The sequence below is a fragment of the Rhipicephalus sanguineus genome, chromosome 5, assembly GCF_013339695.2.
Source record: "Rhipicephalus sanguineus isolate Rsan-2018 chromosome 5, BIME_Rsan_1.4, whole genome shotgun sequence".
In the NCBI taxonomy this organism is placed as follows: Eukaryota; Metazoa; Arthropoda; class Arachnida; order Ixodida; family Ixodidae; genus Rhipicephalus; species Rhipicephalus sanguineus.
In genome coordinates, this window is record NC_051180.1 from 178,235,736 (window position 1) to 178,262,203 (window position 26,468).

The window sequence follows — 26,468 nt, forward strand, 5'->3', positions numbered from 1 at the left end:
ATGTATATATATATATATAAAAAGCCCCAAAGAAAAATGCTTCCGAAGCGCGGAATCGAACCAGGGACCTCTTGCTCCGCAGCGAGTGGCGCTATCCACTACGCCACGAAACGCAGATCCTCCACGTCGCTAACGGCGAGCGTTATATACACACCCTTTACCGCTGGACGGACTCAGAGACGGCAGGCGATAATAAGCGTTTCTTCATTACCAGCGAGATGGCGCTAGCAGCACGACGGGCGCATTTAAAAGTCGTCGTCGAGCTCGCTCGCTTCTTATATTTGCGCAGCGAGAACATTGCCCTTCCGTTGTCTGCTCGCGCGGTTTTCTCACGGTGAGGGGAAGAGGAATGTTTCACGCTTTCACCGTGATGTCCGCACTCATGTTACCGAGCGTACGAAAGTCACTCGAGCTGAAGGGACGCCGCTAAACGAACAAACAGAAGATGAGCGCGAACTATCAAGTGTCACAGCTCGACAGTTGAAGCACGCTAGTTTCCTTTGCTGCTTCGGCCGCCTTTGCAACAGGAACGCTGTTCAAACTGAGAGTATCCATTGGCGAGCCTCACTTCGTATAGCATTAATTTCTTGCTATCGCATTCATTGCTTCGCCCTTGCGGCGAAACTGTGACTTTTTTAACATTGAAGGAGTGCAAGCAACATATTTGAACTTAGAAAGACATAACAACCGCTTACTCGCAGTTGTTGCGAGTAAGCGGTTGTTATGCCTGTCTAACTAGCAAATGCGTATCTACCGGGGGAGGAGGGGGAACAAAGGGGGGCCCTAGCCCCCTCCCTCCCCATTTTCGACAATGCTCATTGTCGGCTGCAGACTGGGAAACTAAGAAACTGACAAGTGAGTCAAAGTTTTACTTAAACGCAGCAATGAGGTAATTATGTAACAAAATTTGTGACAATTGTCTTCCGTGATTAATGACCACGCACTGTAGACTCTCTGCGGTGCGGGCTGCCTATGCGACACCTTCGCGCCTTCTGCCTTGCGCTCGAGCATTGCAGGGGAGGCTACCGCTCAGCAGGGTCTCTATACCATTAGGACAATCTGTCATGATTTTATTTTGTTTTGCCTGGCCTGAAATTTACGTAATCGGAGACGAAAATACGGGCGGGAACCAGTAAACGTTTTATAGCCCGATGAAACGCTCTTCGTGTTTCAGGAAATTTAGTTACTTTATTTCAAAACGAAAAGCATCGCCGCTGCTCCATATCCAAGCTGCTGTGAGTTGATGACTGTGCTGAAGTGTCGAGTATTTTAGTTGTGCCGAAAGAGGAAACCTGCTTCACCTTGCTGATTAACCTGCTTCACCTTGCTTATCATAAGGTAACCTGCAGCGATCGCGGCGGCTTGTAACAAGGCCATAAATAAGGCAGTGGATTCGAGTACATTGAGAAGCCCAGCTTTCAAGTTTGCCCCACAACTTGATCCACCTGAGAAGGGAGATGATTAGCGTCCACGGTTTTCTGGACGAAGAAGACTGCTCACCTTCAAACGGCTGTGCCTGTTCCTTACTATGTTTATTTCTCTCTCTACCTCTCTGTCAGCAAGTATGAGTTCATAAAGAGTTGTATACGCGCAAAAACAGCTCAACGTCGCTATACTACGTCTGAAATTGTCTATTATACGCATATGAATCCGTCTCAGGAGCTGCTCTACTGTTCCGCTGCACCCGCAGGCTTCACATGACGGGCTGCCAGCCATTCCAATATTAATTGAATAGGCACCATCTCTGTGAGTGCACCCGCTTCAACTAAGAAAGAGCGGACCTCTGAGCCGCACTAGGTCAGCTGGACAACCGCCCTCTCACGGAGAACAAAATCATAGGGCCCTGGCTTACCCGGTCTTCAGCACGAGCCGCTCTGAGGACGTTGTTGCGATTTCTGCAAGCAACCGAACTTAATGACAAACCGTAGCTGTCCGCCGCCGCCGCCGCCGCCGGTGTCCGTAACCACTGTCGCTCGAAATAAGAAAAAAAAAGTGAATACGAAAAAAGTTCCAGGATGGAACGAGGTTCGAACCTGGGCCCTCTGCGTGCGAGCCCAGTGTTATACCACAGAGCCATGCCGGTTTTTTTTCTTTCATGGTATTTATTACAAATATGTGTAAATAGCACTCACGGCGAAGAATTTTTCACTCAAGGCGGCCTCTACCAGCGTACAAGCGTTACGCAGAAGTCCTAAAAGGGTATTAAAGCTATACATTTCTTGAAGAGTGGATACCAGACCGGTTGAAATTCTAACTGTTGATAAAAGTCTTTTAGCTGAAGAGCCATTTGAATGAAATGCAACTGCGATGACACCATGGGTTCCGCATGCCCGTCTAACATGCGAGTTTTTCATAAACTGTGCATACCCGTTAATAATAGCAGGGCTGGGCAGTATCGCTATACAAGAGTATCGCGATAGTATTTCAGAGATACTTTTGAGTATCTGTATTTCTGTATCGAGATACATTTGAAAAATGTACTTGTATCTCAGTAGTGAAATACTTTTATGATGTATCGCTTGTATCGCGATACAATGCAGGACACGGGTATCTCGTTACATTTTCTTTTGTCGGAATGAGTTGACGCGTGCTTCCAACGGGGTATGACTGTTCTTTTTTTCATTTGTTTTTGTGCCAAGACAAGCAAAGGCGCGCCGCCGGTCGCCAACAGAAAGGGCGGCGATGGTTTCCCTTCAAGCACAGAATGGCCTATGTGTTAAAGCGCACGATGCCGCAGACGGCAGAATCGCGGAAGCAGTGTTCTCTGCCTTTGCCGACGAAAGTCGATGTCTCTCAAGGCCAGTGCAGCTTGTCTAGTTTTTTCTGGGTGGCAAACCATTGCTTCGTGACCCCCTGCGCGGATACCGCCTGGGAACAGAGGATTTGCAATGCTTCGCGTGCGTTCAGTTCTCAAAGCGGTGGCACTTCTAAAAGCAGTTCCCATAGTCGCGGCTGAAGTGACTAGAAAATGGCTATCTTTATCGCGCTTTCAGCCACCTCTCCAGCGTGTCAGGGTGCGTTCCTAATTGATCACAAGCGTGAAACGGTATTTTGTGGTACCAGGCTCCCCCATCGCCGGAGGCGACTTCGCCTGTTGCGGCGTGCTGAAATGGGTGCTGGAAGCGTCGGTGGTGGTGTCACCTTTATTGAAGAGTGACCCTTTCGGCCCAGGCAACGAGTGCTTGCTGTAGTTTCTGATGGGGCGCTCTCAGCAGCTGTCCCTGATTCCACGTCTGTTTAGAAAGCTTGCAGGAGCGCCTTGGGAGGGCTTACACCCTCTCTACCCCAAAGAACGTGATTTTAGGAAGCCAATTTTTGGACTGTGCAGTTCCGACATTGTGGGCTCCATTGCGCGTATGTAATTATGACCGGCCTATATGGGCAGCGGAATCCTCAGTCGTCTGACCCGGCGCCGACCGGGTATTCCGAAGATGGGGCCGACGTGGGCTTCTGAGCGGTCAGAACAACCCACGTGAGGGAGGAAGTGTTTCGGTATCTAGATGGCCCGAGATGTCGCCGTGCTCCAGGGCTATCCAGCTATGAAAGCGGTATTTATTGATTATAACACGAATTTGTGCCCGTCTGCAGCGCTAGATAGACTTTTTTTCTTTTGCGAGTCTTGTGCTGAGGCCGAATCGACGCTGTCTAGAAGAGAGCCTGCTTCAGAAGCTCACACGGCAACTTACTCAGCAAAGCCGATCTTATGTGCAAAGTAAATGTATACTTTTTCTCAATTCACTGGTGTTCATTAGTGATTCGAGTGATTTGCTTAAACTATGCTATTTCTAGCATAGCTCATTTAGTTGTCACCAAGCATGTCGATTTCGGTGCCCAATACTTGTTACTGTTGCTGTGAAATAGTACACTTTTTATTGCAATTGATATTTGTAATTATCTCATTGTTACTAATTATGTACTTTGTGAGCCGCCCCCACCCCCCCTCTGTGATGTCTTAATGGCGCTGAGGGTACTGTAATAAACCAATAAACTAAAAGTTTCAATGCACTGCAACATTATTTACACGATTATGCTGCACTTATAAATTTCTTTGCGGAGTACGAGCATCTTTAAAATAAAAAAAAGTATTCTACTATCTGTATTGCAGTATCTGTATTCCGGAATACTTTTTTCCTCATATTGCAAAAGTATCTCCGAAATATCCCGTTACGCTAAAGGCAAATGTATCTCAGTATCTGTATTTTAGACTTCTGGTCCATGTATTTCGATATCTGTATTCCGGAATACTTTTCCGAGTATCTCTGCCCAGCCCTGAATAATAGCATGTCAACAGGCATAGAATGGCTTTTGGGTGGCATGAGATAACATATACTGTACGAATTTAAATCGAGTTGTTTTTTAAAAGCCCTTTGTAGAACGTCCCAAAAAAGTATGGCGTCTTTACAGCTGATGAAGCAATGTTCTATAGTTTCCGGAACTTCACAGAGGCGACAATTAACCGAAGATACAAAGATACCTTTGCTGCTTAACCAGGTCTTCACAGGCAGCGTCTGTGTGTGCACTTTGTAGAAGAATGTCTTGGATGTTGGTGAAATAGGCATTTTCTTCACACGCACAAGCACGTTGTGTGCTTGTGCGTGCGAAGAAAGTGGCCGCTTGTCACGACGTTGATGTCATTTTTTCTGCAAAGAACAAGCCAAGTGCTATAATGTCCTGCTTTGCAGAAGCGCCTTGGCACGAAGGAGCGTGTGAAAAGTAATCGATGCAAGGTGAAACATGGATTGCAGTTTGTGCCCTGTAAACAGGCGGCTGTGTACCACATTCCTTTCGCGTGTGGACGGTGCTATGTTGGACAGTCGGGCCGATGCCTGAATGTAAGGCTTAGAGAGCACCACAGCTCCCTTAAAGGAACGGCCTATTCGCACCTTGCGATGCATTGCCGTGATTGCGGATATGAACCTTGTTTATCTGACACTTCTGTAATATTCAGACACGAGAACAAATTAACAAGGGAGATAGTCGAAGCCTACCTGATTAAAGAGAAAGGCGACGCGTGTGTCAGGCAGACTTCACTGAGTCTGTTAGAATGCGAATAGAATCTACTGCAGAAATCTGGCGTCATACCAAAGTGATTTTGTGGTGTTTTTTTGGGGGGCTTTTGTGAGCAGTCTGCGCAAGTGTGCACGCATGTGCGCCATCTAATAGGGTTTACCTTTTTCCAATCTTTCTTGTAATAAATTTCAGTTTCAAGTTAGCGCTCGTCTTGTCCACTCTTTTTCGTCTGCCGTTGTTTTTTACCGCTTTGAAGTTGTGCCATGATGTCTTACAAACTCGCCCAAGCTTCCGTGCTTCTGGTTAACCTCCCTGTCTTTCTTTTCTATTCTCTTCTCACCAGCTGCTGTAAGTGGCCGCTGCCAATGTGATTGGCGGGCAGCCTTCTTGAATTAAGTTCATAATGAGGCACTGTCTGGTTATTAAAAAAATCAGTTATTGTTCAGCATAGTAATGCGCTGTTTATTGTGCTCACTTCATTTTGACGCCGCGAGTTTTCGCGTGCAAGTGATGTCACGTAAAAGTACTAAGAACTTTTTTCAGTAGTAACTGCAGGTTAATAAAAACAAATAGGCGATCCTATAATTGCAGGCCACGAGAAATGGTTAGTACCGCGATGGCGCACAACTTATGGGAAACAATCACTGGCATTCAAAGTACCGTATCTTTTAAACAAATGTCAGAAGTAGGGTATTGATTTTGCCAATGTTTGTAAGAAGGAGTTGCGCAACTATTTTATATCTGAACTTTAATAAACAGCGCTATTTGTTCTTACCGCTGCACACTTCTTTCATTGTACAATGTAATACATTTTTCGAATATTTGTGCTGTAACAATATATCGATATAAATTTGGTTAAAGCCAGCATGTTTAAATGTACGTACCCCGATCCCACGTCATTGCTTTTCAGTATACTTCTCTTACCGGCCTATAGCTCCCGCCAGTTGTGTTGGGAAACTCATGGAGCGCATGATTCTCACGCGCCTGGAAAGGTTCCTTGAACGGCACAACGTTTACCCCGACTCCATGGCGGGATTTCGACGAGGCCGTTCATCGATTGACAACGTCATCGATCTGGTGTCATCAGTAGAGCAGCAGAAATGCAGGAAACGAATAGCAGTTGCGCTCTTTCTTGATGTGAAAGGTGCTTATGACAACGTTTCCCATCAAGATATATTAGACACGCTTCTGTTAATTGAACATGGAGGACGAATATTTCGTTGGATCCGAAGTTACCTGACACGAAGGTCCTTTTTTGTAGATACTAAAGATGGCCCGACCTCTGACCACTACACGTGCCGTGGCGTCCCACAAGGCGGTGTTTTAAGCCCGGTTCTATTCAACCTTGCTCTGCTTGGCCTGGCGGAGGCGCTCCCGGAAACAGTCAGTATTTCGCTATACGCTGATGACATCTGCATCCGGGCATCAGCAGTGACACGCCTGCAGGTTCGTGCAAGGCTACAGAGGGCAGCGTCACAAGCATCTGACTACCTTCGCACGCAAGGCTTAACAATATCAACAGAGAAATGTGCGCTGGTGGCCTTCACGCGAAAAGCGATGACCAGTTACCCGATATGCATTAATGGCCAGTCTATCTCCTACAAGCGAAGTCGTCGTTTTTTGGGTGTCATTGTTGACCGAGACCTCTCCTGGAGCCCTCACGTCTCGTACTTGAAAGCGAAACTCGTGTCTATTGTCCACGTCCTGAAATTCATCGCCGGAAAAAGATGGGGTCCGTCACTGAGTTCCATGCTACAGCTAGACCAAGCACTTTTTATTGGACTACTGCGCTATAGCTCTCCTCTGCTTTTTAAAACTTCCGTGTCGAATATGCGAGCACTTCAGAGCGTGCAAGCACAGGCACTACGTGTTTGCCTCGGTCTACCACGAAGCACGTCAACAGCCGGAACAGTTATATTGGCTCGGGACCATCCGGTTACGACCTACGTCACAACCGACGCGCTGAGAGCGCATGTTCGGCATATTTCACGGATGGTGTCGAGCCATCTGCCGTACCTGCTAGAACAACGGCCACAGGCGTCATTCTCAAACGTCGTCAGCTCTCACCGCACTTTGCTACCATCGGGTTTCACACCCTCGGCGCGTTCGCCATCCGCCTTGTGGTGCTTACGTCAACCCGAAGTGCGCCTTTCCGTCCCAGGAATCAGAAACAAGAAAGACCTTTCTACCTTGGCCTTGAAACAAGCAGCTCTGGACTGTTTGCATACCTTTTATGCTGACATAATTCACGTATTCACGGATGGCTCTACCACCCAGGCCAGCTCCACCGGCGCCACCGTCATCCCGTCACGACACATCAACCTCGCTTACAAACTTTGTTACGTGAGCACATCGACTGGTTCGGAGCTTGTTGCCCTGCGAGGTGCCGTCGAATATATCAAGCAACAACCGGCTGAGCGATGGGCAATATTCTGCGACTCAAAGGCGGCTCTACAATGTGTTTCGTCGGCACTTCGTCACGGATCGTACGAACAACTTGTGTGGGAGATACGAGAAATGGTGCACTATGCGACTGAATGAGGACACAACGATGTGTTTCAGTGGATACCAAGTCATTGCGGTATCTCCGGCAATGACCTCGCCGATGAAGCTGCCAGAAAAGCACCTGTAGAGACGAACCTTGTTTCTATACCGTTATCTAGCATTGATGCGGCTCGATACCTAAGCAAGCTGGCGCAGGACATGACACTGCAAAAGTGGCAAACATCACAGTTCACACACCATCGACTGTATTCTCTCGACTCATCTCTACGACTGCGGCTACTACCTGGTCTTTCCCGGGAAGAAGATAGTGTTGTGCCGTCTGCGTCTGGGTGTAGCGTTCACCAACGCCTACTCATTTAAGATAGAGATGGCCGACAACGCCGAGTGCAACGACTGTGCCATTGAGGAAACTATTGAGCACCTTCTGTGCTACTGCCCGACATACGCAACCGAGAGGCTTCACCTCAGCACTGCACTAAATCAAATGGACGGAAGCGCTTTCACTGTCGCGAAAATATTAGGACCATGGGGCTGCCCATCACAGTTCCGAAAGGCAACGAAAGCGCTGTTGCGTTTTCTCAAGGATACCGGACTGATTCGCCGTTTGTGATGTCAAACGCGGAACTGTTACGTCGGCTGAAAGAGTGACTTTTCTCTCCTCCTCTCTAACTTTCCTTCCCCCTTCCCCCTTCCCCAGTGCAGGGTAGCCTACCAGGCTCAGCCCTGGTTAACCTCCCCGCTTTTCTTTTATTCTTATTCTCTCTCTCTCTCTTTCCGTTCATGTATGCGCGTGTATATAGTGTATATATGTATGTCATATGTTTACCAATACGCTATGTCCCTACTTTGTTTCTGTACTGCTTTAAATATCCTTTGTTAATTATGTACGCTTACGCTGCCTAGGAATGCATGTGTACGCTCAGTTCTGGGCAGTATCGAAGATACATGTATCTTAGATACTATCTTAGATACTCATTGGGTATCTTGTATCTGTATCGAGATACGTCTCGCAAGACGTGTATCAGTGTCGGTATTTCCGATACATTGAAGAATGTATCGTGTATCTTAAGATACAAGATACTGCGATCGAACCACTACTGGGCGAAAGAATAAACCTTGGCCGACTCCGCTTTTCAAGCTGATACTGCTGCCGCCAGAATTAAACTAAAGGCAGTGACTATTTTATCCTTCCGACAGAGCTTTCCAGCGAGGATAAGCGATGAGCTCTGAGCGGCCTATTGGTAGGCCAATGTCACGTGGTGACGCTCGCGTCGTCTCGAAAAACATGCGCGCGAAGTGCTTTGACCATTTTGTTTTCTCGTTCTTTCAGTTTTGTGAGTTCCATGACACTTGGCACTTAACCACTGTTCTGTGCCGCGTACCGCAATGCATGCGGCGTCTTACGCATACATTCGGATGCCCCTGTAGTGTCATGATTCAAATTTCTCTTGCGTGGTGCTTCGTTACGAACGCTGAAGAATGCAAGAATGAGGGGCTCCTTTGCGTTTCGTGGCTTTTGCAAATCGGTGATTTGAAGGATTTCGTGGATGTAAGTTTGTCTAACACGCAATGAAATTGACTTATATGCAAAGAACATTCGAACAGCTATAGCAACACCGGTATCGATGCTGGACCTAACAGAGCAATGATTCACCTAACAGACTCTATCTTGGCATACGTCTCTTTTTCTTTTATTCAAAGAGCTTTAAAATCATAATTTGACTGATAGCAAGAGCTCATTCTTAGCTGTCCTTTTCCATCCAATACATTACCTATATATGTGTCTATATTGTTTTTTTTTTCACTCTGCTCATTGCGATATGTCGTTAACGTTCTGTCAAAGTAAGCTGTTTGCTTTATTCTTACTTTTAACTGTCTGCGTTATTTCTTCTTCTGTTTAGATACTTATATTCCACTTGAACTTACTGTTATGCAAAGGCGATGTTGAGAACGAACATGTAATAAGCCGGGCGCGCCTGGAGTATACAGTAACAGGAATCCTGCTTACTACTAAGTAAAACAGCGAAATCGACTTGGTATTATGGGTAAGGTAAATGATTAGGAGCCATCTTCACTATGTTAGCAAAGGTACACGAGAAACATTGTTGTCCCATATGCTCTTTTTTTGTGATAAGCCTAGTTAGTTAAGCCTAGTTAGCTTGCCAACGAACTGTTTCGCGCTGTTTTCCATAGGCGCTGAACTTAATTGTCATAGCTGTTAGGGGTTACCTGGAGCGGTGGCCTAGTAGTTATGGTGCTTGACTGCTGACCCGAAGGTCGCGGCGGCCGCATTTCGATAGAGGGAGAAATCCAGAGGCCCGTGTGCTTATATTCAGATTTTATAACCCTAGATGGTCGAAATTTCCGGAGCCCTCCATTACACCGTCTGTGGTAATCAAATCGTGGTTTTAGGACGCGTAAAACGCAACAATTATTATTAGTTCTTGTGAGTGCCGCCTGTATCGTTTTTCTATACTTATTCGCGGGTTTTGATACGGAACCGATTATTTATTTTTATTAGATATATATGTGTTTTCCTTGTTTCAAGCATCCTTAAATTATGTTACTGTTACTAATCAAAAGTTCATCGTAGCCCTACGTGGCAGTAAGTGTGAATAGTGGCGGTGTCCTGCGGCGCTTTGGGCAACTGTAGTACACGTCTGAAACGTGTCTGGGCTGCACATGTTCATAGCGACGTACGCCTGTCCGGTGATACGTTATTGCGAAAACCGCAGCACATTTACGGCCAAGGAAGAACCCCACAGCGCCATCGTGCGGATACTTCTAAAGTTCCTGTGATTAGATGACAACCGGATTGCAGGTCGGCAAGTAGAGCAGCGACTCCCATCAATTGCAAAATCGACAAACAAAAACCGCTGTCAGCGAAGTGTGCAAAGAGTTGCACGTTAGGCAGCAAAAGCAACGCCAATAAGTTGTTTCGGAATGAAACGACTATACCTTGAGCAAGAAGTGCAAGGCTATTGAGATAATAATGAACATTTCATTCGAATGAAGCTAAATTGGTCGCAGGTAACAAATTTTCAAGCGAATAATTTGGTGCATAGGCGTTTATTGCTACATTGTATAGATATATAAAAACAAATTCCTGTATGTATCGAAGTATCTTAAGATAGATTTGGAATGTATCGTATCGGATACAACCAGTGTTGTAGTATCTTGTATCTGCATATCAAATACTTCTTGCCCGAGTATCTTGTATCGTATTGCGATACAATATCAAAGTATCTTTGCCCAGCCTTGTACAGTATGCTGCCTTGTGTACTGACGCCCCCCCGCAGGGGCGTCTGCGCAAGCAGGCGTTTGGTGTGTAGCGACACCACGGACCCGAGCTAACGGGGGGGTTTCGACCCCCTCCCACGCCTAGCCGTGCGTGGCATTGCCGTGTCCGGGGAAAAGGGGATCCTGGGGGTTGAGCAGAAGCCGGGTGATTGGGCCTTTAAGGCCTCCCGGCAGAGGCAACACACCCCTTTGGCCCCGGCTTCACGTAGACGGCACCCCTGGGCTGACCCACCCAGGGGAAATCGGCAGTCGCCTTTTCCTGTCTCTCTCCCCTCACATCTTCGTCTTTCTCTCTCCCTTTAAATCTTTCCTGTCCTCTCCTCTCTTCCATTTACTTCTACTTTTCCTGGCGGCGAGGGTTAACCTTGTGTGTGTGCCCTCTCTTGGGCACATTATATTTGGTTATAGTGGCTGTGTACAGCTGGCGTTGGCATGCCTTATATAAACATAAGTGCTGTCGCGTCCCCATGTTGGGCTCCATGGTGGGCGGCTGGCATGGCTGCCGAAAATACACTTATCTTATGGCCTCCACTTCCTTTCCCAGACTCAATGATCGTCCTCGCACAAAGAGGGGACGCACCGAAGATACAGTCAACCTATTCTTAAAGCCAAATGAAATTTTCCCGCGATTCCACGTCATCCACTGTGAAACACTCGATAAGAATGCCAGATCAATCTCTCCCTTCGTTGTGTCAAAATGCCTTACTGAAACTTTGGGCCATGGTTACCAGGCAACTAGAATGGCTAGCGGAGACCTTCTCCTTGAAGTTCAAAGCAAAACCCAATACGAAAAACTGTCTAAACTTGTTTCTTTGGGAAACACACCTGTCTCAATCACCCAGCATCGTTTTCTCAACAGCTCGCGAGGTGTGGTATCAGATCAAGACCTTCTCGACCTGACAGAAGCGGAGCTCCTCGAGGGCTGGAGTGAACAACATGTGATAAATGTCCAGCGGATCAAACTCAGACGCGACGACAAAGAAATCTTGACAAAGCACTTAATCCTCACATTTGGCACAAGCACCCTACCAGAACATGTCGCAACAGGATACTTGAAACTTAAGGTCAGACCCTACATCCCCAACCCGCGCCGTTCCTTTAAGTGCCAGCGTTTCGGTCACGGCTCTCAGAGTTGCCGTGGCCGTCAAACCTGTGCCAAGTGCAGTTCACACGAACACCCTGCTGACAACTGTGTCGAAACCCCACACTGCGCAAACTGCGACGGTGGGCACCCCGCCTACTCTCGCACATGTCCTTCGTGGAAAAAGGAAAAGGAAATAATCACACTCAAGGTCACAGAAAACATATCTTTTAGGGAGGCGCGCAAACGCCTTTCTTTTGCACAGGGTCATTCGTACGCGGATGTGGCACGCACGGGGGCAGTGCCACAAAAGTTCGCGGTGGCCGCACGTACCACGCACAGTGGACGGGCGGTAGCGCCATCCGCCCCCTCAGCGGAAGCAGCCCATGCTGCTCCGCAACCAAAGGGCACGCAGGCCTCTGGATCTGCAGGCCCAGGACCTTCTGCCCAGGCAGAAAGCCCCAAACCTCTGACACCCGTGCGCGTAAGCCGCGAGCGGGCATCCAGCGCCTCTGCCGAGGCGATGGAAACAACGGCAAGCCCAACGGCGTCTCAAGCGCCGAAGGAACGGCGTAGCTCCTTGGAGCGCGCCAAAAAAGAAAAAGCCCGCATCACAGGGCCTGGAAAGGGCTCTGTGACTTAAGGCAATAGTTCTTCCAGTACACACAGCACTAACTTACACTCAAAATGGACACACAAATTATACAATGGAACATTAGAGGTCTTCTAAGAAACCTTGACGATATCCAAGAGTTGCTACACGAACACTCGCCAAAAGTGCTGTGTGTACAAGAAACACACCTAAAAGCTAAGAACACCAATTTCCTACGCCACTATCTTATATTTCGAAAGGACCGGGATGATGCTGTAGCGTCATCTGGTGGCGTAGCCGTTATAGTTAATGAAGGAGTAGCATGCACACGTTACCACTACAAACGTCCCTCGAGGCAGTGGCTGTTCGAGCGGTTCTTTTGAACAAACTCGTCACCATATGCTCTATCTACATACCTCCACACTACCACCTTCAGAAACATGAATTCCAGTCATTAATAGATGAACTTCCAGAACCGTATCTGGTACTTGGGGACTTTAATGCACATAGCTGTCTATGGGGTGATTCTCGCCGCGATGCGCGAGGTCGTCTTATTGAACATTTCCTTTTCTCTTCCGACGCATGTCTTTTGAATCAAAAAGAGCCAACATATTATAGCCTCGCCAACAATACCTACTCGGCCATAGACCTCAGCATCACATCTCCATCCATTCTACCCCTACTCAAATGGAAAGTCATTAATAACCCTTACGGAAGTGATCACTTTCCTGTAGTTCTCAGCACACCAATAGTAAATGAATGTCCTCCACAGGTTCCCAAATGGCAAATTGACAAAGCAGATTGGGAACATTTTCGTAAAGTGGCTCTCCTAAGTTGGAAGGACATGTGTGCTTTAAGCATGGATGAAGCTGTAGAATATTTTACTGCTTTTTTTATTGATGCTGCAACTAAGTGTATACCACAAACAAGTGGACTGCCCGGCAAAAGACGTGTGCCGTGGTGGAACACTGAGTGCCGAAACGCGCGCAAAAAACAAAACAAGGCATGGAGGCTGCTTCGGGACTCCCCGACAGCTGAGAATCTGGACAGTTTTAAGAACATAAAGTCCCAAGGTAGGAGAACGCGCCGACAGGCCAGAAGGGAAAGTTGGCAGAAGTTTTTATCGGGCATTAATTCATATACACAGGAGGCCAAAGTCTGGAACATGGTTAGCAGGGTAGCAGGCCGACAAGCACATTCACTTCCTCTAGTAAACACACAAGGCGACAGCTTGGAAGACCAGGCGAACTTCCTAGGTGCACACTTCGAACAGGTGTCGAGCTCGTCGCACTATAGTGAAGCTTTCCAAAGATAGAAAACAAGAATCGAAAAACAGAAATTAGAGCGCAAATCCACAAAACACGAAGCATACAATGAACCTTTCTGCATTGCTGAGCTACAAGCATCGCTCAACTGCTGCAATAATTCCGCCCCAGGCTCCGACCGTGTTGTATATGAAATGTTGAAACACCTGCCATCTGAACCTCAAAAAACCCTCCTCTCACTGTATAATGCTGTTTGGTCTTCCGGCGAGATCCCCTCGGCCTGGAAGGAAGCCATTATTATTCCGATTTTAAAACAGGGCAAAGACCCATCCTCCGTTACGAGCTACAGGCCCATTGCACTAACAAGCTGCCTGTGTAAACTTTTTGAAAAGATGATAAACCGCCGACTTATACATTTCCTCGAAGCAAACAAATCACTCGACCCATACCAGTGCGGTTTTCGAGAGGGTAGATCTACCTCTGACCACCTTATCCGTATCGAGGCACAAATTCGCGACGCTTTTGTCCACAAGCAATTCTTTCTTTCGGTGTTCCTCGATATGGAAAAGGCTTACGACACCACATGGCGGTTTGGCATACTGCGAGACCTCTCACACTTAGGTGTCCGAGGAAAGATTCTGACCATAATCGAAAGCTATTTGTCCAATCGCACGTTCCGTGTTCGAGTGGGTAATGTCTTGTCCAGAATATTTGTCCAGGAAACTGGAGTGCCGCAAGGTGGTGTCCTGAGTTGCACACTTTTTATTATAAAAATGAATTCGCTACGTCTGTACATTCCACGGAACATGTTTTATTGCACATATGTGGACGACGTGCAGATCGGTTATAAGTCGTGCAACCTTTCAATGTGTGAGCGGCAGGTCCAGCTGGGCTTGAACAAGGTCTCTAAATGGGCAGACGAGAACGGGTTTACGCTGAATGCACAAAAAAGCACTTGCGTCTTATTCTCCAGAAAAAGAGGCTTTTCTCCCGATCCAGACATTGACCTACATGGTCAGCGTCTGTTGGTAAAAACAGAGCACAAGTTCCTAGGGCTAATTCTAGACACAAAACTTACGTTCATACCGCACATTAAGTACATAAAAAACAAGTGCATTAAAACTATGAATATTCTAAAAGTGTTGTCACGCACTATGTGGGGTAGTGACAGGAAGTGCCTGATGAACCTTTATAAAAGCCTTGTACGCACGCGCCTAGATTACGGGGCGATAATCTATCACTCTGCGACACCAAGTGCCTTGAAGATGCTTGACCCAGTCCACCATTTGGGCATTCGTCTTTCTACGGGCGCCTTTCGCACCAGCCCCGTGGAAAGCCTCTACGTCGAATCGGACGAATGGTCGGTACACCTTCAGAGATCTTACCTATCTTTTGTATATTTCCTCAAAGTGAACGCAAACAACGAACACCCCTCACACACTACAATCAATGAGTTGTCTGCTTCTGAACTTTTTCACAACCGTCCCTCGATGAGACAGCCGTACTCACTTCGTGTGAGGGGACTAGCTGAAGAAATGGGTGTGCCACTTCTCGAACACTGTCTAATGGCTCCCGCTGCCTATCTCCCGCCGTGGCAGTGGCAGCTTATAGATTGCGATGTTTCTTTCCTGGAAGTTACCAAGCATGCACCACTTGCACATATCCGTACACACTTCCTCGAATTACAATACAAGTACCCACACCCTGAATTCTTTACAGATGCCTCAAGGTCTAATACTTCTGTGTCGTACGCAGCCGTTGGTCCATCCTTTTCCGATTCCGGTATTCTGCACCCCGAGTCCAGTATCTTCACGGCAGAGGCTTACGCGATACTTGCGGCAGTTAAACACATAAAGCAATTAAAACTACAAAAGGAAGTGATATACACGGATTCATTAAGCGTAGTGAAAGCTTTAAAAACTATGACAAAACACACAAATCCGGTCCTTGTCTCGCTATATTCTATTTTATGCACGATCTACTCTCTTAAACAACATGTCGTAGTGTGCTGGGTGCCAGGGCACCGCGAGATACAAGGCAACGTGTTGGCGGATCAGCTAGCAGCATCCGCCCACGAAAACAGTCCCAATACGTCTGTAGCTATCCCTCCACTAGACTTAAAACCATTCCTCAAAAGAAAGATCAGGGCCTTTTGGCAGAGCACATGGGATAGGAACACACAAAATAAACTGCATGTTATCAAGCCGCAACTAGGTAATTGGACACCAGTATCAAAGTCACGCCACACAGAAGTTACACTCTGCAGACTTAGGATTGGCCACACATACAGTACACATTCATACCTTCTGTCCGGAGGCGACCCACCGTTGTGTGACCACTGTGGCGACCCCCTCACTGTACTCCACATCCTACTGCAATGCAGGGAACTAGACGCTCTCAGGAAAAAGCATTTCTCATCAATATACTTTCAGTTCCCACTCCATCCCGATATGTTCATTGGCAAAGAACCTCTCTTTAAGTATCAGTCCCTCTGTGAATTTCTAAAAGATGTACACAATTTTAACGTTATTTTTCCAGGCGCTCCGTAGCGCGGCCTCATGATTGAGGCTGCTGCTGCGGTTTCTATCAAAGGAAGCACCTGCCTCCCAGCCTTTGGGATCAAAGGCCTTGAGGAGGCACTCGTGCTGCTATCCCGCCTCTCACTTGTAAATACCATGCTCACGCGTCATTTATCCCACATCCATAGATCACACCACTTGTCACTGCCATAATTTTATACTGTATACACATTTTTTACGCTTCTTTGTAGCGCGTGATTTTAGGCCTCTATACAGCCACAATACACTCCATCATCGTAATCATGGGTCATCGCTAACACCGCATAACAGACATGGCGCTCTTTGGCCACACATGGCCCTTGCGCCAAAAACCCCACTAATCATCATCATCATGAACTGGCGCTCTTTGGCCATCAATTGGCCCTTGCGCCATTAAACACCACATATCATCATGTACTGACGCCCAGGCACCTTCAAGCTGCCTTTCGCCGCTTTTCGCCTGGGGCGACCCCCGGCTATTATGTTGGAAATAAGCTATCTTTATTCTTGAAAGAGGCCGTTCTATGGCACACCGAAGATTTTTGAAGAATAGCAAAAAACAAATGGCCAACATATGCCATATTGAAAATTGTTTTTTTTTTACTTAGTCATGCGTAAGTGGTCATTATGCGGTGGATCCCTTACGCGTCATTTGCTGCGTCGTGTTGCGAGCAGGTGCTGTGAGCATGACCGAAAAAGTTTCGACGAATCATTAACAGCTAACGACGTATACGGACGGAAGGAAACAATGCGGGGTAGTTTAACGTTATAATCACCCACATTTTTTAAAAGGAAATTTGAGCTTACACAGTTTACGTTGGTGTATTTACTTGGAGGCGCCGGAAAGGACAAGTAATGGGCCACCTAACCTCTTTTCCCTCTACACTCCGCCGAAGCCGGGAAAAGGAGGGCACGGGACGAGGCCTACTATATAAATTCGTAGGAAAGAAGTTGACATTTAAGGGCTCGTTTTTATTTGTTAGACACAATATTAATGAGAATAACAGACAATAATAGAATAACAGACAATAGACCTTCCTTGGCATTATTGTCTGTTAGTTCTTGCATAAATTCCTTGTCATTCATAATCTTATATACATAACCAACTCAATGTGGTTTCCACAAAATATTAATCGACTGAAGTTGGTCTTTTTCTTCAGGAAGGCTTGATATTGTAGAGCTTTATATGCTGTAAAAAAAAAATTCGCACTTGGCTTATCCGGAAGACTTCTGCTAAGTACCTTGCACTTAAAGCCGCATGTTTTGTTTATTAATAATATATGGGGTTTTACGTGCTAAAATCACGATATGTTTATGAGGCACGCCGTAGAGGAGGGCTCCGGAAATTTTGACCGCCTGGTGTTCTTTGACGTGCATTGACATCGCACAGAACACGGGCCTCTGCCATTTCGCCTCCATCGAAATCTGCCATTTCGCCTCCAGCGACCTTCGGGTCAGCAGCCAAGCACCGTAACCGCTACACTACTGTGGCGAACTTTTGTTTAATAACTGATCATTTAAGATACTAGAGTCATATCAGGTTCTTCATACTCTTCGTACTCACAATGCGAAACCGAGTCTGTGAAGTTTGCAGAAGGAATGCACAGATGAAGAACAGGTTAACTGTGGCTGTACTTTTTAAACTTGACGGTAATTTTTCCATAATGTTTTCAAACACTGCTCTGTTGTCGCGGTATAGGGCGGCCCATCCTACACAATCTGTTTGTGCAGCTTCTGCCTTCTGAAGCTGCACAACAGTTCTGAAAAGCTAAATATTTTTCTGTATATAAAAAATAAAAAATCACATCAAATTGAGAGCAAATGTAGTTCTCCCCCCCCTCTCTCTCTCTCTGTGTATATTATATATATATGTATATATATATATATATATATATATATATATATATATATATATATATATATATATATGTGGGGAACAGAGTGAGCGACATTTGTCCCCTCCCTCCCCCCCCCCCACTCGCGAACGAGTTGGTACGCCACTGCTAACTAACCCAGTTGAGGACTTTGCTACAGACAGAAGAACATCGTACACATTGAGGGCACACGCGCAAGTAGGAGTTGGCAGGCCGACAAAACATCGCTTTGCGCTCAATGACGTTGAAAGAGCATGGGGGCAGGGAGTCAAAGACAAGGCCATAAATCAGCGGGAGCGTGCTGCCTTAGGTCGCATCGGCGGCACGCAAGCCCTGAAGTCACGAAGTCGCCTTGTTTCTTGGAGCGGGCACAATACCACAAGTGGTGCTGGGCACGCAACGCTGAAAGATATGCACGCTTGCTTCCATCCAAGTTTATTCTGCTTGGCACTTGACCCTCATGAGAGCAGTACGCTGTGAATTTTCGTGACATCAAAGCGATTAGTCTATTCCCAGTTGCACCTTAAGCAGTCATCACATTTTCTTTGCATGCTGATGCTGGCACACAAACTATGAATAACAACCCTGATAGAAGTGTTCTTCCTTGAACAAGGCTTTATATGCGCCCTTATGGCCCTTATGCGCCAACAATGCTTTTAGTTTTTTTTTTTTTTGTTCTTCCCGCGGGCAGTGCGAGAGTGGAATGCTTAAGCGGAGACGGTGGTTGCGCAGCCCACTGTAAGCAAGTTTCTTGAAATTTCTTGAACTCGCTGGCCAAACCGTTCATTCAGCTACACGATAGCGACGCTATCAGGATTGTACTCAACATTGTCCTCCTTTCCAGTGTAAATTAAATTTGTGATCTAAAAAGGTGGAAGTCGATACCAATTTTCTATGTTGCGTGCTTACTTTTTCTTTTTTTTGTGTTATTTGTTTTTTTTGTTTTTTTTTCAGTCTGTGCACATGTCACTGAGACATGTGCACTCGAATAATGTAGGTCCATTATTGTTATTATTTTGTACCATGATTTTTTGTAATCCTACCAATGCAGTTGTATAATTATGTGAATGAATAATGTTTGTATACACTTTTCAACCCACTCCTGTAAAAATCTCTGACGGGATTGACAGTATTGCTAAATAAAATAAAATATTTTAACTTGGCTGCGCAACAATGCGAGGATTCCACTTAGTCATGAATCAACCGAGGTTCCGGAATTTCCCGCCATGGTATTTCACCGAGAAAAGTACATCATACGTAACCAGTAAATAGTATCAGCGCCCCTATTCACAAAAATGCCTTAGACTGAAAACTTCCGTGTGAGAATATTCCAGGCAATCATGATGCGGGACATCTCCTTCGCGAAGCCGGCCAACTAATGAGAGAGCGCACTTACGATGGAGGCGAAAATGTCCGAGGCCCGTGTACTTAGATTTAGGTGCACGTTAAAGAATCGCAGGTGGTCGAAATTTCCGGAGCCCTCCACTACGGCGTCTCTCATAATCATATCGTGGTTTTGGGACGTTAAACCCCAGATATTATTATTATAATAAGCGCACTTACGAAAAGTAAGTTTTGTGAATGCGGCCCCGGAATATAATTAGGAGTACATCACAAGTGAGCAGTAACCAAACATGAGAATTCTATGGTTAGAATGGTCAAAAAATTCCTAAAAAGCCCAAGTGTCACTGTTCGTCGTTCTGCATCTGCTATATGGAATAGATACAAACGTTTGCTTTCAAAGGTTTGTACTTATTGAGTCCCATGCATTCAACTTGTGAAAGAGATAAGACACCTCTATATTTCATGTCGTTCGTAGACCTGAAGTTTCACTGAAATATATAAAGCTTGACGACATCGAAGTTGTGACCTTCCGCATCGAAATGCCGTAGCACTGCTTTCGACAATTTCTTCGCCACGTCCACGAGATGCCCGTTTAGTCTAACACTTATAGGCTGTTCTGTTTCAGCGATTTTCTGCTTGTGGAGAAGTGCCATTAAACATATTTTTTCCCAATATCCGAAATGCATCTTGATAGTAGGGGGAGACTTTAACTACCCATACATCGACTGGTCAAACTCTTCTCTGAAGGAAAACTTATACTGGAAAAACTTATACTTATACTGGCGCTTATACTGGAAAAATGATTTCTATTTTAGCACCATTTGCAGCAGACTTTTCAAATCAATTTCAAAACAGATCTGCAAAAGACAATTGGTGTTTGTTTCGAGGCAAACTCAAGGAAGTCGAAGCTATCTGTATACCTAAAATAACCATCACTCAAGGCCAAACGATCCATGGTTTAACCACGATGTAAAAAAATGCATAAACAAGAAAAAAAGAGCTTTCAGAAAGTTTTCCTGGACACATACTCAAGAAGATTGGGAAAGCTACAAGAGCATATCGCGTCTTACGGAAACGGCTATTGTTAATGCAAAAAACAAATTTTAAATGCGAAGCATTTCTTAGCGAACCTCTGGCACTTTGAGCGTTTCTATCTACGTATCTATCTATCTATCTATCTAGCCGCCTACGTCGGGGTGCTCTCATGATCGCCTCCTTAACTTGGTGTAGACCAAAATTTGCATGGGAGGGTAAGAGGATTTGACGAATATGACTGCCGGGTCATGACATGAATAACGTTAAAATCTTGTCGCGTACGTCGTCAAGCCCTTTCCACTAGACACATGTGGCACATACTCGTTTACCACGGGCCGCGGTGTACGGGTATGCGCCACAGGTGACAGTTTATATCTACCCAGGAGCGGCGAGAACAGACATTGTTAACTTAAATGCTAGAGCGTTAAGGAAAACCAAAACAGGCAGCGTTGACTCAACGAATGCAAAGAATGAAAATTAGGATTCCAGCAGGAATCGAACCCAAGCATTCTGCGTTCCAATCAGGTATTCTACCACTGAGCCACGCCAGGTCTATAAATTGCTTTGGAAAAACAGCCTATGCAGGCGTAATAGCAGTGCAACGTCAATTGTGGTTGTGCTGCTGGCTATCTAATTTTACAAGAAAGCATTAAAAACTATATGATACTCCTACAATGTCTACTCCTACGATACAGGCGTCATATCACATTAACGTCTGTAGTTCCAGTGTTGGCTCCGGTTTTATAGCAGTCTAATAAACAGTACGTTTGTATTCCTATGATTCAGCATGCTATATTGAAGCGGTGCTCGACCCCGGAGGAATACATTAACGAAAGTTACATATGAAATCCACATCACTGCACCGTAAAGTGACTTAGTCAGCCAGAATGACGCAGTGTCCTCTTCATTTCTTTCGAGGTTGGGCGATGGCCTCATGCTGATCGAGGATGATGCCAGGTTGATTGACAGCCGCTTTGTAGACTAGGCTACGTAGGCCACATACGCCCAGGTAGTCTACAAATACGACAAACACCATCCACTGATGTTGCTCTACGTAGCACTATCCAGGCCTACCAGACTCGACGGAGTATACCTCACTAACGCGATGGGTGGCTACAGGTTCCGACATGTCGCCGGCTCTGTCGACAGACATTTTGTCGACGAAATGACCGAGGCATTCACGAATTCCAACAGCTCTATACTATACCACACAACGTTACTCCTCGTCACCACAATCACGACGGGATCATATAACATGTCATGACCAGCTGCTGGTGCTCACTGATCACGGTCATGATGCCCTTGTTCAAAAACTGTCAAGAACTTCTTGCACACATGCACGCGGGTTCGTGAAACGTGCGTGCGTACTCGGGACACATATAAGCACTACCTATCACCTTACCGCTTCTGGTGTTGGTAATACCCACGTCGCCATTGGCAGCGTTACCCAACCGTAAACAACTGCTTATATAACACATATGCGGCTCTTCAACACATATAAGTGTGCGTATAAAATTTATACAAATCTTTAGCGTCATTTTGTAACGTGTCGCTCAGTAAAAAAAGTTACGCCACATTCACCTACCCACCGCATGCTTCGCATAACATCGACTCCCACGGTACGTGGGATCTGCCGAATTTTTTCAACTGTACCCTACCAAATATGCTGAAAAATGGCCAGAAAAAGTTTTGGCAAGTGGTAAATCCAAAATATAATCATACAGCTCCCTTACTATCTGAAAATGGCACGACTTTGAGCACTATGGATAGCGCTAACAAATTTAGCAAATGTCAAACTTGTTCGGGGCAGCGCTAAGGCGAGCTGGTTCATCGTCGAACTTGTTCGACGATGAACCAGCTCGCCCAAACCAAAGTTTTGCTAGAACATATTTCTTTTACAATGGGCCCTGTCCTATCAAGTCTCTTCCGCTCGGATCCTGCTATTGTGTGTGCCAACCTGATTGCCGTTACGACGTGTCAATCCGGAATTGTGTCCCTCTGCATCAAGCACAAGCAAGTCCCTCAAGAAATTCAGATGTTATTTGGCGTCGTTCAGCCATCGTGGGGTCACGGCAAGCGTCTTTGCAGGATACTAAAGTCTGAATATTGGAGGCAAGTGAGAATGTTTCAAGACTGGTTAAGATTTCTTGTGCTAAACGAACAAGATCCTATAAAGGAGTCTAGGCGACTTGATCAACTTAAGAAGGAGGTTGCCGTCTATGTTGAGTTCTTGTGGCATCGCGCCTTGTCGAGCTTTCCGTCCCGGAAAAAGGAATCCTGTGTAAAGGAAAGGACCCTAACTGTACTCGGTGACGCTGTTATTTCCGAGGATGTCAGGGGCTTTCTGGAAAAGGGCCCTAAATTTAGCTACATGCCTCATGTACAGTGGCCGGGTTTGCTGGCTATGGCCTGACAGGTCGCTGATCGTTGCGGTGAACAATCGAAAGAAAGTGTTGTTTCAGAAAGTGTTGAAAGTCTCCAACGATGCAACAGCTCAGAGAATTTGATGAAAAAGCCCCTAAATAAGGTTTCAAGTGCCTTAAATGAGCGTCAGCATAGCCTTCTAGAGGCCGACAAGGAAGGAGGTTTCGTCATAATGCCGAACGCTCTCTTTCAGGAGAAGGCCTTGTCGGCAATCAGAAAAAATTTCAAGCAAGTTTCGTTCGATCCTCGGAAACAGAAACGCCTCGCACTTCAAGCCCTGGATGATCTCAAACTTCAGAGCATCAGAAGACGAGCGAAGAAAGAAGAAAAGGGAGTCCTGGAAATATTTTTCATGGTAAAAACGCACAAACCTGAAGCCTCGTTTCGAGCCATTGTTTCCGAAAAAGCGACTTGGCAGCGTCTGGTCAGCGGCTACCTACAAACGCAGCTACGAGTACTGGTGAAAGATGGCCCTTTCGTCATTAGGAAGTCATCTGATGCCGTCTAACTTTTACAAGGTTTGAACTGTGGCAATTACAACGGGTTTTCAATTGACATAGATCTCTACTACTCTGTACCGCATAAGGAATTGCTCGTGGCTATTCGCGAGAAGATCGAGGATCATGGTTAGCTCGCGTTTTCAAGTGCCACTGGTGTTTATTGTGAACACTTTTTAACATTGTTGGAACTGTATTTGCGTTCTACCGTGGTCGAGTTCAACAACGAATTCTACTTACAGAAACAAGGAATCTGTGTAGGTTCGGCGGTCGCTCCAGTCTTGTGCGCTTTTGTTCTGTCCGTTGTTGGAAGCCGCATCCAAGCGAAGTTGCAAGACCCGCGCATTGTAAGCATCTGTAGGTATGTTAACGATTTTTTGGTCCTTTTGAAAGATGTTTCTGACCTTGATGCAGTGATTAGTAATGTCGTCAGTGTATTCCAGAATGAAGGGCAAGGTCTTAAGTACATTCGAAAGGCCTGTAAACAATGAGCTTCAGTTTTTGGATGTTAGGTTGTGTTTTTCTGTTAAAACCCAAGATCGAAAAAAGCCTTACTACCGCACAGTAGCGCTCACTCGAAGCTTGTCAAGCGCGGTATCGGAAAGAACAGCTTGAACTCGGCCCTCAATAAGACTTGCAGTCATGTTCTTTCCGAAAGTTTCTGTGCCCAAGTTCTGAGACTAAAGCATGCGGGTTAGCCCCCAGAACTTATCACTGCCGTTTGTGAGTCCCTCCTGCAAAATATTAAACGTTCGAAAGCAAACGACAAGCCTAACAAAGCGGACATGCCGGTTAAAGTCATCCCATATAAACACCAAGTGTCGCACAATGTTAAACGAATAGCATGGAAACACAACGTCCAAATTGTTTTTTCCGCTCCTTGCAAACTCTCAAAGTTGTGTGCCTTGACTAACAGTAAGAGGCGACGTGCTTGCGTCATGCAACACCGGAACAAGTTTACAGTGTGCGTTTTTAATGTCGTCTACAGCATTCCCCTGAGTTGTGGTCGCCGCTACATCGTTCAGACCGGCCGATGTTTTAACGAGAGAGCTAGAGAGCATAATTTCAACGTGCGCAATCACACTGGAGGACTTCTGGGTCAGCACTGCAAACGCTGTGGTATACCCCTGATTTTCAACGTACACAGTTCCTCAAGAAAGCGAAAGATAAAACTGAGAGCGAAATCATGGAAGCCTTTTTCATATAGTATAAGGCAGGTGACAACTGCGTTGAGACAACTGCGTTGTGAGAACTGACGCTGAGATTGATTATCTCAAAGGTTTTATTTAAGCGTGCTTCTCACTTGCACTTCCCTTTTGTTGTCATGTAATCTTTAATCGTTTTATGCTTTTACACGCGAAGCGTCCGCCAATTGTTATTTATTCTGTTGTTTTTTTTTCTTGCACGCATGCTCCATGTGCAATTTCTCTGCTATAGCTAAACAAATTGTTTAGATTGTTGTTTATCGCTGCTTGTTAGTTCTGGGAAAACGTGGCTGTCACAACGAGCGATTATGGCACATATAAATGCACTGGTAAAGGCAACAAAGTTCAGTTGTAAGTCAGCGCCCGTGGCGTCTACTATGTGTCTTTGTCCGTGTGTTCCTTAGCCCTGCCCCAAACATGTTCGACGATGAACCAGCTCGCCCAAACCAAAGTTTTGTTAGCAAATTTTTTCCGATGTTTTTACTGAGGAACAAGCGCTTCATGATGCTCACATAATTCATCAACCACTCATCCAGTACCCTTTCTCACCCATCGTAATATCAAAAAATGGCATATCTCGTGCCATTGACAGGCTCCCTCAAAAAAGCAGCCCCGGTCAGGACGGTATAAGTGCCAAACGTCTGAAATTTACGTCCCATTACTCGTCCTTTTTGCTATCTTTAATATTTCAACAGTCGCTGGATACAGGCTGTATACCCGAAGATTGGAAATCTGCTTTAGTAATTCCAACACGCCCAAAAAATGGCAATAGTAATTCCTGTTTTTAAGTCAGGTGACACCGCGTGTCCTACCAATTACAGACCAATTTCTCTACCATCCATCTGTTGCAAATTACTCGAGCATATTTTATATACGCACATTATAACTTACCTCAACCAAAACAACTTGCTTCTCAATAATCAACATGGATTCCGTCAAAATCACTCATGTCAAACTCTACTTTATGAACTTGTCACAGATATTCACACTTCTATACACAATCAACTTTATATAGACGCCATCTTCATTGACTTTTCCAAACCATTTGACCGGGTGCCTCACAATCGCTTAAAACTTAAAATTAGAAACTTATGACTTGACTACAACTCGACGCGGTGGATTGAGGAATTTCTTACAAACAGATTTCAGGTGATAAGTTTACAAAATTGCTTTTCTAACCGCGTTGATGTCATCTCGGGAGTTCCCCAAAGCTCCGCCCTTGGTCCATTACTTTTTTTAATTTACATAAATGACATAGCTACTAATCTCACGTCTCAAATACGCCTTTTCGCAGACGATTGCGTCGTTTATAAAGCCATAACCAGCCACGATGATGTCATTTCACTCCAGTCCGACTTAAATAGGGTATCAGAATGGTGTAGCATATGGCAAATGGAAATGAATATTTCAAAAAGTAAACAGGGTGCAATTCGCTTCAGCTGTTATCCCGAACTCTAACCAATATAAAATACGCGGTGCTAACATTTGCCCAGTATCCTCAATTAAATACCTCGATGTCTTTTTTTTCATCCAACTTAAGCTGGAATGCGCATATTGAACACGTCATCTCTAAAGCATGCAAGAAACTAGGCTACCTCAAACGAAATTTACATCTTGCAAGCACTGATACAAGACTTCGTGCGTACCATTCCCTCATTGGGTCTTCTTTGGAATATGCCTCCATCATTTGGCACCCAAATCATGCTTACTTGTCTAACCTACTCGAATTAGTCCAAAATAAAGCAGCCCGGTTCATCTTGTCTTCATATTCTTGTCAT